This window comes from Ursus maritimus, unplaced genomic scaffold, assembly GCF_017311325.1.
Source record: "Ursus maritimus isolate PB19 unplaced genomic scaffold, ASM1731132v1 scaffold_26, whole genome shotgun sequence".
Classification (NCBI taxonomy): Eukaryota; Metazoa; Chordata; class Mammalia; order Carnivora; family Ursidae; genus Ursus; species Ursus maritimus.
Window position 1 is genome coordinate 40,031,260 of NW_024425119.1, and position 13,707 is coordinate 40,044,966.

At 51.3% G+C, this 13,707-nt stretch overlaps 1 protein-coding gene and 1 long non-coding RNA gene across 4 annotated transcripts in view; one reads left to right on the forward strand and one right to left on the reverse strand.

The window, feature by feature from the left end:
* FMNL3 (formin like 3) overlaps window positions 1-13,707 on the reverse strand; it is a 50,965-nt gene that overhangs the window by 21,835 nt on the left and 15,423 nt on the right. The gene's annotated exons all lie outside the window — the stretch shown is intronic.
* Window positions 1,541-11,486, forward strand: LOC121105419. The gene is made up of 3 exons (XR_005837924.1): window positions 1,541-2,665; window positions 8,891-8,976; window positions 11,230-11,486. It is a non-coding gene; the product is annotated as an uncharacterized LOC121105419 (long non-coding RNA).

A 13,707-nucleotide genomic window follows, 5' to 3' on the forward strand; every position in this document is an offset into this window, starting at 1 on the left:
GAAGTCCCTTCATGAAGCTTTTGTTTCTTTTATATTTGAAGTATATACATATACATATGCCCACACACCAGTCATTCCATAAAATGTGTTTAACTTGGGACAGGGCAGAAAAGTTAGAAAGCCCCCTGTCTAAAACAGCAACTTTCAATCTGCTTCTCCCCCATGGCCTGAGGGATGCATGGCCTTCCTGCATCATGCACGACCACGGGTGAATCCCGAGCCAGCCACAGCCTGTGTGGACGCCACGAGTCTACCCCTTTGCCCCATATCAGGACACAAGTACACGAGAAGGACATTAGCATAAAGATAACGGCTCATTTTTTTAAGGAAATAATTTATGAAATGTCAGTACTTGAATTATTAGTAGCAAGTTACTTATGACGCAACTCCCCATTAAGACACAGGAAAGTGTTCCAACCCCTTCCTGAAAGACACTCTAAGTTGGAATACAGAAGCACAGACCAGAAGTTGTCTTATTTCACTCACTACTGTTTGCTGAATAAATAAAGAAATAAAAGTGGGCATGAGCGAGGGAAGCCCAAGGTACCCCTGGGCTAGCCGTACGCGGCCCAGCAGCCTACCTTCCCTTCCCCTCCTTGACCCGCACCCAGCCAAGCTTCTCGTCTACCCAGTGTGGCTGCCTTCATTTCAGGGCACAGCCCTTGCCTCTGTAGGCAGATCACTGCACCTGCCCCTCGCCCCATAGTCCCGAATCAAATATCATCTCCTACCCGAACAATCATAGCTGTCTGATAAACCACGTGACTTCCCACACATCCAGCCTCTTTCCCCAGCACACTGCAGGCCACCTGGAAGGCCTTCCTCTCCTCTTTCTCTCCCTTACTTACTGCTCCAAGTTCAGCTCCAACTCCCTGGGCACCCAAGCATGGCCAATGTTGACATCTATCTGCCCACTCCCTGACATCCTCATCCCTGGGGACACAAATTGTGTGCACCCAGGATCCTGAGGAGTCACACAGGCCCTGCGTTATTCCAGAAGTGGGAGCATGCCGGAAGTGTGCCTTCCATTTTCTAAGAAACTGAAAGAGAAACCGTAAATACCATTTATTTCTGTTAGACGTACCTATCATGCGTTTATCTACGCACATAATATTTTTTTAAAAGATTTTATTTATTTATTCGACAGATAGAGACAGCCAGTGAGAGAGGGAACACAAGCAGGGGGAGTGGGAGAGGAAGAAGCAGGCTCATAGCAGAGGAGCCCGATGTGAGGCTCGATCCCAGAACGCCAGGATCACGCCCTGAGCCGAAGGCAGACGCTTAACCGCTGTGCCACCCAGGCGCCCCTACACACATACTATTAAACTAGCTGTACTCTCATCTAGCCCCCCAAGGACTGTGTCTATTCTTATGGTCTCCAACTCCTGCTGGTGTCTCATACTCTGACAGGCACCTAGTGGAGAGAAAGCGGACAGTAACCCTAAGGTTAAGGCATCCTGGTTCTGAGTAATGGGCCCAGCTCTGGGCCAGAAACCTGGTCACTGTGGCTCAAAAAAAGGAGTATGGCTGGGATTTTTGCTCAGTATTTAGGAATACCAAAATGGGGCAAGGGAGAGAAGAAAGGAAGGGGGAGAGGACCACCCATCACACCCGTCTTCGCAGTGTCTGCTGCCCTGCGAGTCTGCCTGAACCCCTGCAGGAAGAGGAGCTAATCAAATCCCCTCACTGCTGATGCAGTAGGGATGGCTGGTTGGGCAAATACAATCCCGAATATTCTCTCTGAAACTACCTGGCTAAGAGCCATTCTCAGCCTGTCTGTGTGGAGAGGAGGACAGGGGCAGGAGGCCACAACATCACAGGGACCCCAAAGTGGAAAGTGAGCCCGGACCAAGGACTCCCTCCTAACCACAGCCAGGCTGCTGCTGGCTAAGCCCAAGTGAGGCCAGAGAAGAAAGAGACCTCAGGCCTGGTTCCGGCTCTGGGCACATCTCGAGCACTTCATTGTCTTCTGTCCATTTCTCCCAAGTCCATGCCATGGAAATAGAAAATAGTTGTCTCCCCTGGAAGAAAGCAACCGGAGAAGTGGGGAGCCTGTCGCTACTGTGGCAGACATCACATCCTGTCTACACCAACTTCCTCAGCCACCCGCTGTCAGCGGCTGTGGCCTTGTCCTTCCCCACAAGGTGAACTGGGGAGAAAATGTCTGGTGCCCCAGGGGCTTTGAGGATGGAACAAAGTCACCCCCTTTGGGAACCCTAGCCTAAGAGCATGGAAGAGTGGAGGAAGCACATCAGGGTTCAAACTTTAGATGCCCAGGAGAGAAGGAGGATGGACATGGGTGGCAGAAGCATGAATCAGCTCTGACCACAGGCCCACAAGCTCCAGTCTTGAGCTTTGCGTGGCACTTTCTGGGCAGTGATGCTGGCTTCCTCTGTTTCTTTGGGGCCCAAGTGTGACGAGGAAGGAAGTGGGGAGGGGAATTCCCCCCGCCTCCAGCACTCTCACACGAAGTTGGTCCCCAAGTGCAGGGCGGGAGCCAGCCGCACGGGCCTCTCTCCGTGCCAGACGAGGGCCCTAGGTCTTCTGCAGGTGCCCGATAACGTGTGGGAGCCCAGCAGGGCCCTGACATCCTGAGCAAGGACAACTTCCTGAGTTCCGGGGACAGCCAGGGGACAAACCCAACCTGTTCGGGTCGCCGTCAAAGGTGTGTTTCCTTGACACTTTTGTTCAGTGGTTCCGCAGCAATGGTGAGCTCTTGTGAGGCAGAAGCTAGGCTCAGTCCTTGCTAACTGCTCACTGAAACCCTTGCTGAGCAGAAAGGGGGCGCGGCTGTCTTGGAGCCGAGGCACTGAATGCGGAGTCAGAAAGCCCAAGATCAACTCTGGGCTCTTCAGAGCTCATCCATAAAATGGAGATAATCTCACTACTTCACAGGGTTTATGAGGATTAAATGATAAATATTTTATATCCTTATGTGTCTGGAACACTGTGGGTGTTCCACTGTCTCCTTCCACTTCCTCCTGAAAATCCCGGGTAATGTTCGGACATCCCAAGGACCCCTCTTGCTTCTGGGTTGACTCGATCTCTGCCCCTGTCCCTCCATCAGCGCCGCTTCTCGACCACTCAGGACACAGTCATCCTTTGCAGCTACCCCCACCTCGTCGTCCCCCACCAGCACTAAGACGAGGAGGCAATTAAACACCAACATCCTCGAGGAAGGAGACCCTGGAGAGATGGGGGGAGAAGGGGAAGATGAACTCACACGGAAAGCAACTCTGAGACATCAGAGCAACCAGCCAGAAATCTAATAATAAAAACCTATAACGGGAAGCAGCAGAAAGGGGGGGATGTGATGCTTCCCCAGCAGGGCTGTTCTGGTTTACTGCCAGTTTGAGGTCAGGCACAGAGCCCTGCTCAGTGCCTAACCCCCTCCTGGGTTCTGTGGGAGCAAGGCTTCCTTACTCCCCACCCAACCCCTCTCAGCCCCAGTGAAGCCAAGGAGGACGGAGCTAGCCCTGGTCACAGAGGTTCCCTTTCCTGCCCTGCACCCCTAGCCAGTTAGCCCCTCCTCACTTCCTTCCCATCGCAGGGGAAGGGAAATGCCGGTGGGGCTGGAGTTTCCTTCGAAGGTGTGGGTCCTGCTCTGGGACTCACCCCTGACTCTGTCAGTCTCCTTGGGCCGGGCCTGGGGAAAACCCAACCAACAGAAATAGGAACCACCAAAAACTCCCAACTGTTTCTGCTGGTCCCAGTCGATCACGATGAATCTGGGGAACAGAAATGAACACAGGCATAGCTCCTCTGAGAGGCGGGGAGAGGGATGTCTGAGACTTTCCCACGAAGGGGATTCTGGAGGCTTTAGGGAAGGCAGGCAGGGACTGTTTATTCTGAGCAAACACAGAATGTGAGTTGGTTTTCTTTACGTTTTCCCCCTCAGAACCGTTTCCCCACCAGGTCCGTTATGGCTGACTTTTCTCCCAAGTGTGGTAGGCCCAGTCCCCATGCTCAGCCCATGGGGGTGGGGAGCCTGGAAAGCTGAATCTAGAACTTCCCCAGAGACGAAATGAGACACTGTCCTGGGCACCACTTGTTGCTAGACCCCTGGCCACAGCTGCCAACAAGTCCTCTTGGGCACCCACGGATCAGCCCATTCTGCAGACGGGCAGAGGCAGAGTGAGGTGAGGAGGCACCAGGTTTGGGAGCCCAGGAGACTGCTGTAGGAGGGGCTGGAGCCCTGCGTTCCCGCCCTGCGTTCCTTCACAAACCAACAATCCTGCCCAAGCCAACAGCAAAGCAAGCAACACCAGCACAAAGGCCCGTCCCCAGCCGCCAGAAGGATAGAGCGCTAGGAGTGGCCCAGCCTGCCCTCCACGTCTCTCTACTACTGGTGGGCAGTAGGCACAGCTGTGGCCAGCTGGGCATGGCTCCCAAAGGGCGAGAGCCCAAGGAGGTGGGAGGTACCAGCTCCTGCCGCCTCGGCCCCCTTGGCGGCCACAGCCAGCCCCGTTGCAGTAGCAGCTCCCAGACAATGAGAGTTATTTTCAGCCAGCGCTTTAACACAAGCCAGCTGGCCCGTGTGCAGGGCGGGAGCCCTCCACCCAGCCCGCCCAGACGGCAGCCGCTGGCCCAGCCCACTGCCCACGCCTCTCCCGCCTCTGCGTCACTGTTTATCTCCTTTCAGCACAGCTCCTCTTAACTGCCCCCCCAAAACTGGAATCCTGTCAAAAGGAAACCAAAAAATCAGAGAGTTTGATCAAAGATCCAAGAGCTGAAATTCAGAAGGTCCAGATCTGGGAAGCAGAGCAGCCCCTCCAAACACCCCCACTCTTTTCCCCAGTCCCGTGACTGGCGGGAGTAGTGCTGGGGAGGAAGCGGACCGGACAGGGGGCCAGGTCTCCCTGCAGCCCCCACGGGCCGGGGCCGAGCCTGGCTTTGATGCCAACCAGAAGATGAAGCTCGGGACGGCTCTCCTGGCCTCCCTCCCTCCCATCCTTCTTTCCAGACCTTAGGTTTGGAGATGAGCGCTTGAGACAGCCTGGAATGAGCCAGAGCCAACCGTGAAAGGTTCTGGGAGAAGTACCGTATCCTGTGGCGGAAGGACAACCTAAACTGGGTTTAGGACACTTGGCTGGAGGGAGAGGTTGCCCTCCCCATCCATGATGGAGTGGGGGTGAACGCTTCACCCAGCCCCCTGCACAGCAGAGCGTTCAAGGATAGGAAGCGGCGGGCTCCAGGCCTCCAGCCCTGCTGCCGCCACACCCGGCAGCCTCGGCAGCACGGCTCCCCTCTGTTCCTCATCTCCCTCTGCCTGCAACCCCCCTGCACAGGCGCTCCGGTGTGCAACCCAACTCTAGCCACACACGGCTTCCTCGAGGCCTGAGCTGCCCTGGTACACTCATGGGAAAGTTGCTGGGGTACGGCATGACAGAAGACATCAGAAAAGTGGGTGCTCCCTGACTTAAGTGTCTGTAGTGGTTAGGTCTAGCCTTCTGTTTTTGTTTGCTTGGAGCTCTCACTCCGGGGACAAGCTGCCAGGGGAAAGCCAGCTTTCACAGACTCAGAGCCCCGTCTGGAGAACGTGCTTCTGTGGTCACTGATGACTCTATAACCAGAAATGACTTGCTGAGCAGTTATGGGCCAAGTCCCTGAGCAGCCTGGAGGAAAAAGAGATGGATTCACCAGATGTTTCAGGCTGAGCTCTGCAACTCACACCAGGGAAGTCAGATGAAGGAGAGGCCCTAGAAGGTCAGCATCAAAGAGGTGGCTTTTTCCGAAGTACAACTGTACCCCCGAGGCCTCTTCTTCACCCTGGAAGACCCTTCCACTGGATCCTGAGAAGGCAAAGGAAGTTGGCCATCTCCCCAATGCTAGCAAACCCCATAGCTCTACGTCTGCCACACCGTCGGCCTCACACCTGATATCAGATAACCTCAGTAGGTAAGCTGGCCCCCAGACGCCAGGTAGGACGTCCCTTCTGGCCTATTCGGTCAAGAAGCGCACAAGCTCAGACAGAGGAGCTCAGGTCAGCTCTTCCCCGCCGAGCCCCCAGGCCCTAGTGAAAAGCCACTGCCACAGCAACTCGATCTGTCTGCTGGCTCCTCAGCCCCTCCTCGCGGTTAGCCAGGCCCACACACTCCCCAGTTACGCAAAATGGAAACTATTCTGCTGGGGGCAGCTGGATTTCCAAAGCTAAGGAGGCTTGGGGCAGAGCCTCACATTCTCCCTGCGGCCAGCCAAGGTCCCCCTTTCTCCTCATGATATTCTCCCCTCCTGCCTGGGAGCCCTGAGAGGCAGCACTACTTTTCAGAGGACACAGTGTTTCTGGGGTTACATCCCACAAAGGGGATTTTCCTCTCTCTCCCTAGACCACAGCCTGTTACTCACTGAGACCCAAAACATGTCCCTCCCAGGGCCTCTCGTCCATACCTTCCCTTCCATTCCCACTGTCACCAATCAGCTAGGCCCTTATTGTTTACTCCTGACCCTCTGGGATAAACTTCCAGCTGGCATCCCTATTTCCTATTTCCAGCCCTCTTTCCCCCCAACCTGCGCAAGGATGAAATTCCTGAACTTCTCAGCACCTAAGAAAAATCATGTCTTTTCTTAATTCAGAACTCTTCTCTGACTCCTTATCATTTATACAAAAAAAACCCTGAACTCCTTGGCCTGCTGTTCTTAGCATCTTAAAATAAGAAAGAGCTGTCCTCTCTCCCCCAGGCTGGCCCCTGCATGTCTGACCAGCCTTGTCCTCTTCTGGACTCTCTCCTGGAACAGCTACTCTTGCCATAGGAGCTGCTTATAACTGATGTTTCCCCAATCTCCTGAATCCCTACCTATTACTAACTGACTCAAAATCCATCAGCTCTATGACCCCCCAACCTAAAATAATCAGCCCCTCTTCTGAGCTCCAAAGCCTAATCATACACGTGAAGAATGAAAAGCCAGAGACCTTGTTACCCCGCCATCTTCTTCTCATCTTCCTTAGTGACGAACCTCCAATGTTCAGTGGAGCACTTGGCAGCCCAGAATTAATATATTTCTCTTCTTCCCTTGCATTTACGTATGGCTATGTGACATAAACAGAAGTAGTGTGTGGGACGTAAACAGAAGTAGTGGGTACGACTTCTGAGAAGTGTCCTTAAAAGGAGGGAGCGTACCCTTCTTTTCCCCTTTCTGCTTCCAGCTGGTTGAAATGCAGAGGTAATGGCTGGAACTTCAACAGCTATTCTGGACCATGAAGTGACCTTGGAAATGAAGTCCAGATGGATGAAGCAACAAGAAAGAAAATACGTGGTCACTGAGACCGTGGACCTCAGCGCAAATTAAACGTCTTCCATATAGCGTCTCTCATGTGCGTGTTTCCTCTATTCACAACTAGAACCCAAATTCCTTAAGGGTAGGGGTCATGCCTGATCCCTTTTTTGAACCGCATGCAGGTGCTTAATAAGTAACTGACTGGTCTGCTACTACGCCTCCTACCACCAAGTTCGTTTTTGGCCCCTGGTTATTTTTGGAGGGGATTACCCAATTTCTCACTGTTGTCCTTTCTATTTCTGGGCTCTCTTTCCTATAATCAGCCTCATCTACTGTAGCCCAAATCACTTTCTTTATACGCTGCTACGCTGCGTCTCCCTCAGCAAGCTCCCGCTCCTCCTTCTGAGTTTCAACTCTGTCCTTCAGTTCACGCCATAAATCTGAGCCACTCCTCTGCCCTTCTCTTTAATCAGCCTCATCCTATGCGTGCTAGACCCTAGGCTCCCGAGCCCAGGGATTACCACCAGATTAGTGACCGGTGTAATGCTCTACAGAGATCGGGCAAGTTGAATTTCCCATACTATACTCCTCTGCCTGCCCCTGTGTTTAAGCGTTCTGCTCCATGACACCCTAGAGACATCATTCCCAACTGTCAGCACTGCCTCTTCTTCAATTCAACATAGGTGAAATCCTACCTCTTCCCCACCCCCAACAGTGTCTCCACACGTTTACTAATGCCTTCCAAACTGTCTCCAGAGAGCTGTGACTTACGGCTAACGTCTTGTCACCTTTTCTTGGGCATCCAATCAATATCCTGTCACAACCTCAGAGTGTGGTTAAAGCAGTGAAGGATGAGCCCTACCGCCCTGGCGTGGATCCTACCTCTACCGCGTACTAGTTACGTGGCCTTGAGAGAATTACTTCGTCGCTATGAGCCTTAGTTTCCTCATCTATAAAACGGAGGTAGAAATAGTATCTCCTTCACACGGTTGCTATGATGATTAAATACGTTAATACACGTAAAGTAGTTACTGTACGTAAAGCATTTAAATCGGAACCTAGGTAGTAAATGTTACATATAATGCTATATAGCGATGTTTTTTGTCTGGGTTTTTTTACTCAACACATAGCTGGGAAACAAGCATTTGCCAAGCACTAAGCTAGGAGCTGGGAATATTAAAATAAATAGGGCAGATCCCTCCGTTCAGGAAGTTTATATCCAGAGGGCAAGGTAGGAGCAAAGCAGGGGTGAGTGTAGGCAGCGCTGCTGGAAAAGAGAGTTGCGCATGGCCCTGCGGGGGCCTGAGGAGGCGACACCTAATTGGACAGAGGAATCAAGGAAGGTTGCTGGAAGAGACCCTGTAGGATTTAGTCTTAAAGATCGAGCAGGAGGGAGTCAGGCAAAGCAATGAAGGAGGGGAGGATGGCGATATTCTAGGCAAGGAGACAGCATCTCCGTGACATGGAAGTGCAAACAGCCCACAAAGTCCAGAAGCCCCTGAGTGGTCCGCAATGATGAAGTGGCGGTGTATAGAGGGAATTACAGCAGGCAGGGAACAGTCCGGACAAAGGGGCTTAGGAGCTAAGGCAAGTAGGTGGCCATGAAGAGGACAATAAGGATAGCACTATTAAAATGAAAGTAGTAATAATGACAAAAGCTACCATTTATTCACAGAACTGCGATAAGAGCTATCCATGAATCACCTCATTGAATTCTCACAAGCCTATGAAGTTGGGACTATCATTACTCCCATTTCAGAGGTGAGTTAGCAAAGGCTTGGGAAGGCTGTGGAACCTGCCCGGGTTCACAGAGCAAATACGGGGTGGAGCTGGGATTTGAACCCAGGTCTGACTCCGCAGCCTGAGCTTGTAACCCCACACAACGAGGCAATGAATTATATTAGGCCTCCTCTGTGCCTTTTCTAATTGTATGCATCCTTCAGGATCAACACAATGAACCTTCCTCACGGAACCTCCCCCAAACCACCCAGAGTTCACACGCTCCTTCCTCCGAGCTTGCACGAGGTTTACTGCCCTTCACCTACTGGCAATCGCATTCAATCCCGCCTCAACGGCTCGGTGTATCACTCACTGTGCCAAAGGGAAGGCGTGTTTTGCTTTGTGGTAACTCCTATATATTTACAAAGAAACGGGAAATTGCAGTTTATAAACATCTGCTCTGGGCCAGGCGCTGTGCTAGCTCCTTTAATTATAAGATGTCACGGAAAAAAAAATCACTTCTCTCTCATATTGTTATTCACCTTTCACATTTTGTGCTGTTTCCCAAACTACACTGTAAGCTCCATGAGGGCACGGACCTTGCCTTGAATACGCTCTTCCTAGACAAGAATGTCTGGCCTGCAGAAGATGCTCCGTAGATACCGCGGGCCAGCCATGTGGACCGCGGAGGCCGGCTGGGGCGGCACGCTGTCGCACCCAGTACACTGGCGAGCGACCCATCTCTGGCTTTCCAGGAGTCTCATTATAAGACCAGGAGCTTATTATCAAACCATAAAAGTTAATGAATCCCTTCCTACTTGCAGGCCAAATGTGGGAGGGGCATGACTCCTGCTTTATGGAAGGATAAACTGAGGCCCAACATGGGCACACATCTGTCACAAGTCACATGAGCTGGGGAGAGGCACTTCAAGTCTTCTGTCTGTCCTTGCTTTCTCAATTGCTCTCAAATGTGGGTCTGTCCTCAGGGCGGCAGTGCTCCTGTCGTCTTGGGGGAGGAATGATAATGACCCCAGTCTGCTCTTGACCCATGAGGCTGTCTTCCCAACATTGTTCCCCTCTGCCTTTTAAGTAAGGCCAGAGCTTGACACAGGTGTCATAGGTGCCCAACCCCAATTCCATCTTTGAGTGTCCCAGATTTTTTATGTCTCATTTCATCATCCACCCAGAAAAGCAACAATAACTACATCTCTTTGGAGTTAGCCTTCCGAGAGTTCCCACCCCACAATCTAAAGAGACCTTGACTCTTCTCTGCTTCTTGCAACGTCTGGCTCCCTAAGTACCATATCCACTCAGGGCCACAGATGCAGAGGAGAACGTTCCTCAGCATCTCTTGCACACCAGGCACTTTTCTCACATAAGCTCCCTTACTGCCTACAATAACCACTGCAGGGAACTGTTACGCTTGTTTAACTGGTGAGAGAATTAAGACTCTGAAACCAACTGGCTGGAGATCACCCAGAACGTGGCAGAACCCAGATTCAAATCCAGAAATGTGGCCTCCAACATAACTTTGCCAGGACGTGGCTCCTTCTACCGTGTCCTGCCATCTCTTTACAAAACAAAAAAAACAAAAAATTCCATTTCTAGCTTGGGAAGGTCCACCTGGATTTGTCTGACTGGCTTTGGTTGATGATTAAGCAGTGCTTCCCTGTCCAGCACAACTGGGGTAAAACCAGCTAAACAAGGTGTGCCAGGCACCTAAAGTGCAAGGCTTTGGTCTCAGAGTAAGAAGGAGACCCTGCAGAGCAGAGACAAGGGAACTGCCTCCTTGAACACCACATGGTGACAATTCCCTCGTATATGAATGGCGTCTTAAACATTCAGAGCGCTACGGATAACAGCATGGACTTTGGAATCAGGGATGACCTAGATTTGAAACCTGGTACTTTTTATGAGACAGTGGGAAAGTTATTAACTTTCTTTGAACCTAAGTTTCTTCATCCATAAAATGTGGATTGTGGTATCCACCTCTTATAAGAATTAGGTGAAGGGATGAATGAATGAAAAGGATTTCGCACAGCATCTGGCACGGGAGAAGGGCTCTATAAACGGTACCTGGGGTGACCTACTCCAGGAGTCACAGGTGACTCGAGTTAACTTCTAAGCACACATTCAAAATACAATTTCATAGTCCTTTAAAATACATAAAGGTGAAACTATATAGAGCGAACAGTATAGATTAAATATACTTATAGATTAAATATATAGATTAATTAATATTAATTAATTAATATAAATTAAATATATGTATTTATGTGTTTCTTAACCCTCTAGGTTAGAGCAATTGCACACACTCCTCTCCGAAAGATCAGACCGAGACACCAACGGCCACCAGGGGAGTCCCAGGAAAGCTGGGACCAGAATTTGGGGAGACACAAATGAGTCATTGACGAAGGCGCCCTGCTGAGTGACCTGGGACAACTCCTCTAACCTTTCGGAGATTTTGCTGAGCTGTCTTCAGTGTTCGACCTTATCTCACATCCCTCATTTCCCCATTGTTTCCTGACGTCCTCAGGTTAAATCTGCAGTCTGTAAACCTGAGGTCCGGTTTCTACCACAAATCTCTATTTTTGGTCCCCTCAACTGACCACTCCTCTAGCAAGTCTGTCCTCTCCTTGGGATAGTGCCTGCCCTCCCAGTCACTTGAAGGGTTATGCTCTCTGGGGATAGAGAGAAAGGCAGGAGAATGCTTCAGCCCCCAATTTTATTTGACCAGTAGAGACTGATGACTGTCAAGTATTTCCTTCTATCCCAGACTTCTCCTTTGGGTTTCAGCTTTAGTTATCCAACTGCCCGTTAGACATTCCACCTGGACTTCCGCCGTCTCCGTGACTTCACGTGCCTCAGACTGGCCTCATCACTTTTCCTTCCACGTTATTTCCTCTCCTGTGTTCTCAACCAGCAGCACCTCCATCTAACTCACCCCGGCAAGCTAGAAACGTGGGGGTCATCCTGAATCCCTCCCTCAGCCCTCATCTCCATCTTCCCAATGTCAAATCTAATCAGTTGTCGAGTCCCTCACATTTAATTTTGGTAACTACCTAGCGACTCTGTCACATGGTCTCCATCACGCACGCCAGCCCTGGTTCAGGCTCCCACTGCCATCACCACACTACCCCGGCCTCCTTGACCACTCTCGCCTCTCCTCCCACCGCTCAGCCTGACCCCTCCCGCTCCAACAACCCCGAGCCGCTGCATGAGGATTCCCGACATATCTGCTTTGCCTCACCCCGCTGCCCCTGCTCATGCTGTCCCCTCTACCTAGAACGCTTTCTCTCCTCCACGTCTCTCCAACTCCTAATTATCCCTTTAGCCAGCATAGATTTCCTCCCGCAGGCAGTATTCCCCGAGCCCCACCTCTCCTCTGTGCCCCCCAGATGCTCCTGCATTGTCTATACCATTGCACTTCCCAAGCTGTATATTACAATTACACGTTTAGTGTGTTTGTCTCCCTCTCTAGACTGAACTCCTGGGGGCAGACACCGTCTTAGTCATCTCCACTTTTCTGGCACTTAACATAATTCTAAGTGCTCAGTAAATGCTTACGGAGTGAATGAAGGCCAGGCTGCAGTCAGCGAGTCTCTGAGGGCTGGCACTGGGTCCTTCTCTCCCTCTCCAGGCAGGGAAGATGACACCTTAACAATTCTCAGTTCACAGCCTCAGGCCCTCCAGGGTACTGATGTGACTCTTCACCTGCCTTGCGGTAGAGTAAGGATGGAGTAAGCTGTCTGCCCTCTGGCCTCCACGTCATTCGGAAACAACTGGTAGTGTTTTTATACTGTTATGACACCACCTCGATATCTCCCTGGGCATCTGCAGCAACAGGTATGAGATGATGTCTTTACAATTCTTGGGAAGAATCAACTGAGAAGCCAAATGCCGCTATACACTGTCTAGCCTCACCTCCTAAGGTTATGCTCAAAACTTTTAACAAGGATACTCTGGAGAAATGACAAACAAATACTTTGGGAGCTCACCAGGACCAGCTGCCCCATAAAAGCACAGATTCTTAAATCCTTAGTCACCCACGATGCCAGCAGTAATTAGCCAATCCAAAGGGCGCAAGTAATAGCTGCTATTGGACCATCGTTCTGGAACTCATGCCAGCTGCATTGGAAAATAATCTGCAGACGTGAGCACTTTACAAGGGATTCACCGAGTGCCCCGACTGCCAAGGCCCGGAGGATAATGAGCACTTGTGTGATGCTGATTCCGCTGAGCAGCGAGTAAAAACAAAATAGCCACAACCACAAACAAGAAGCCTGCCCAAAGTAAGGGGCTCAAACATATCCCGGACACATAAGGTTCAAACAAAGACACNCTTTCCCAGTTAGCTCTCATCCATCCATTCTAGAACATTGTCTGGGCCTCACTCTAAGGCTGGCATCGAGGGGAGGGTAGTGTATGTGATCTCCAATCTGCACACGAGCCCACATAAGAGTGGCCCCTACCACCCCAGAGTTCACTACTGTCCCAGGAGCATGGGTCTGGACCTGGGCAGGCCTACGCGAGCTGTTCTGGCCTTGGTAAATGCCCCAGTCCAGAAGCCTCTTGACATCCAATCCTTCTGGGGTGCTAGGTGGCTCAAGAGTCCTGGGATCGAGCCCTGCATCGGGCTCCCTGCTCAGTGGGGAGTCTGCTTCTTCCTGTCCCTCTGCTGCTCTTTCTGTCAAATAAACAAAATCTTTACTGTCCAATCCTTCCATGGCTGTACAAGAGATGAAATGTGCTGAGGGGCAGACCAAGGGTTAC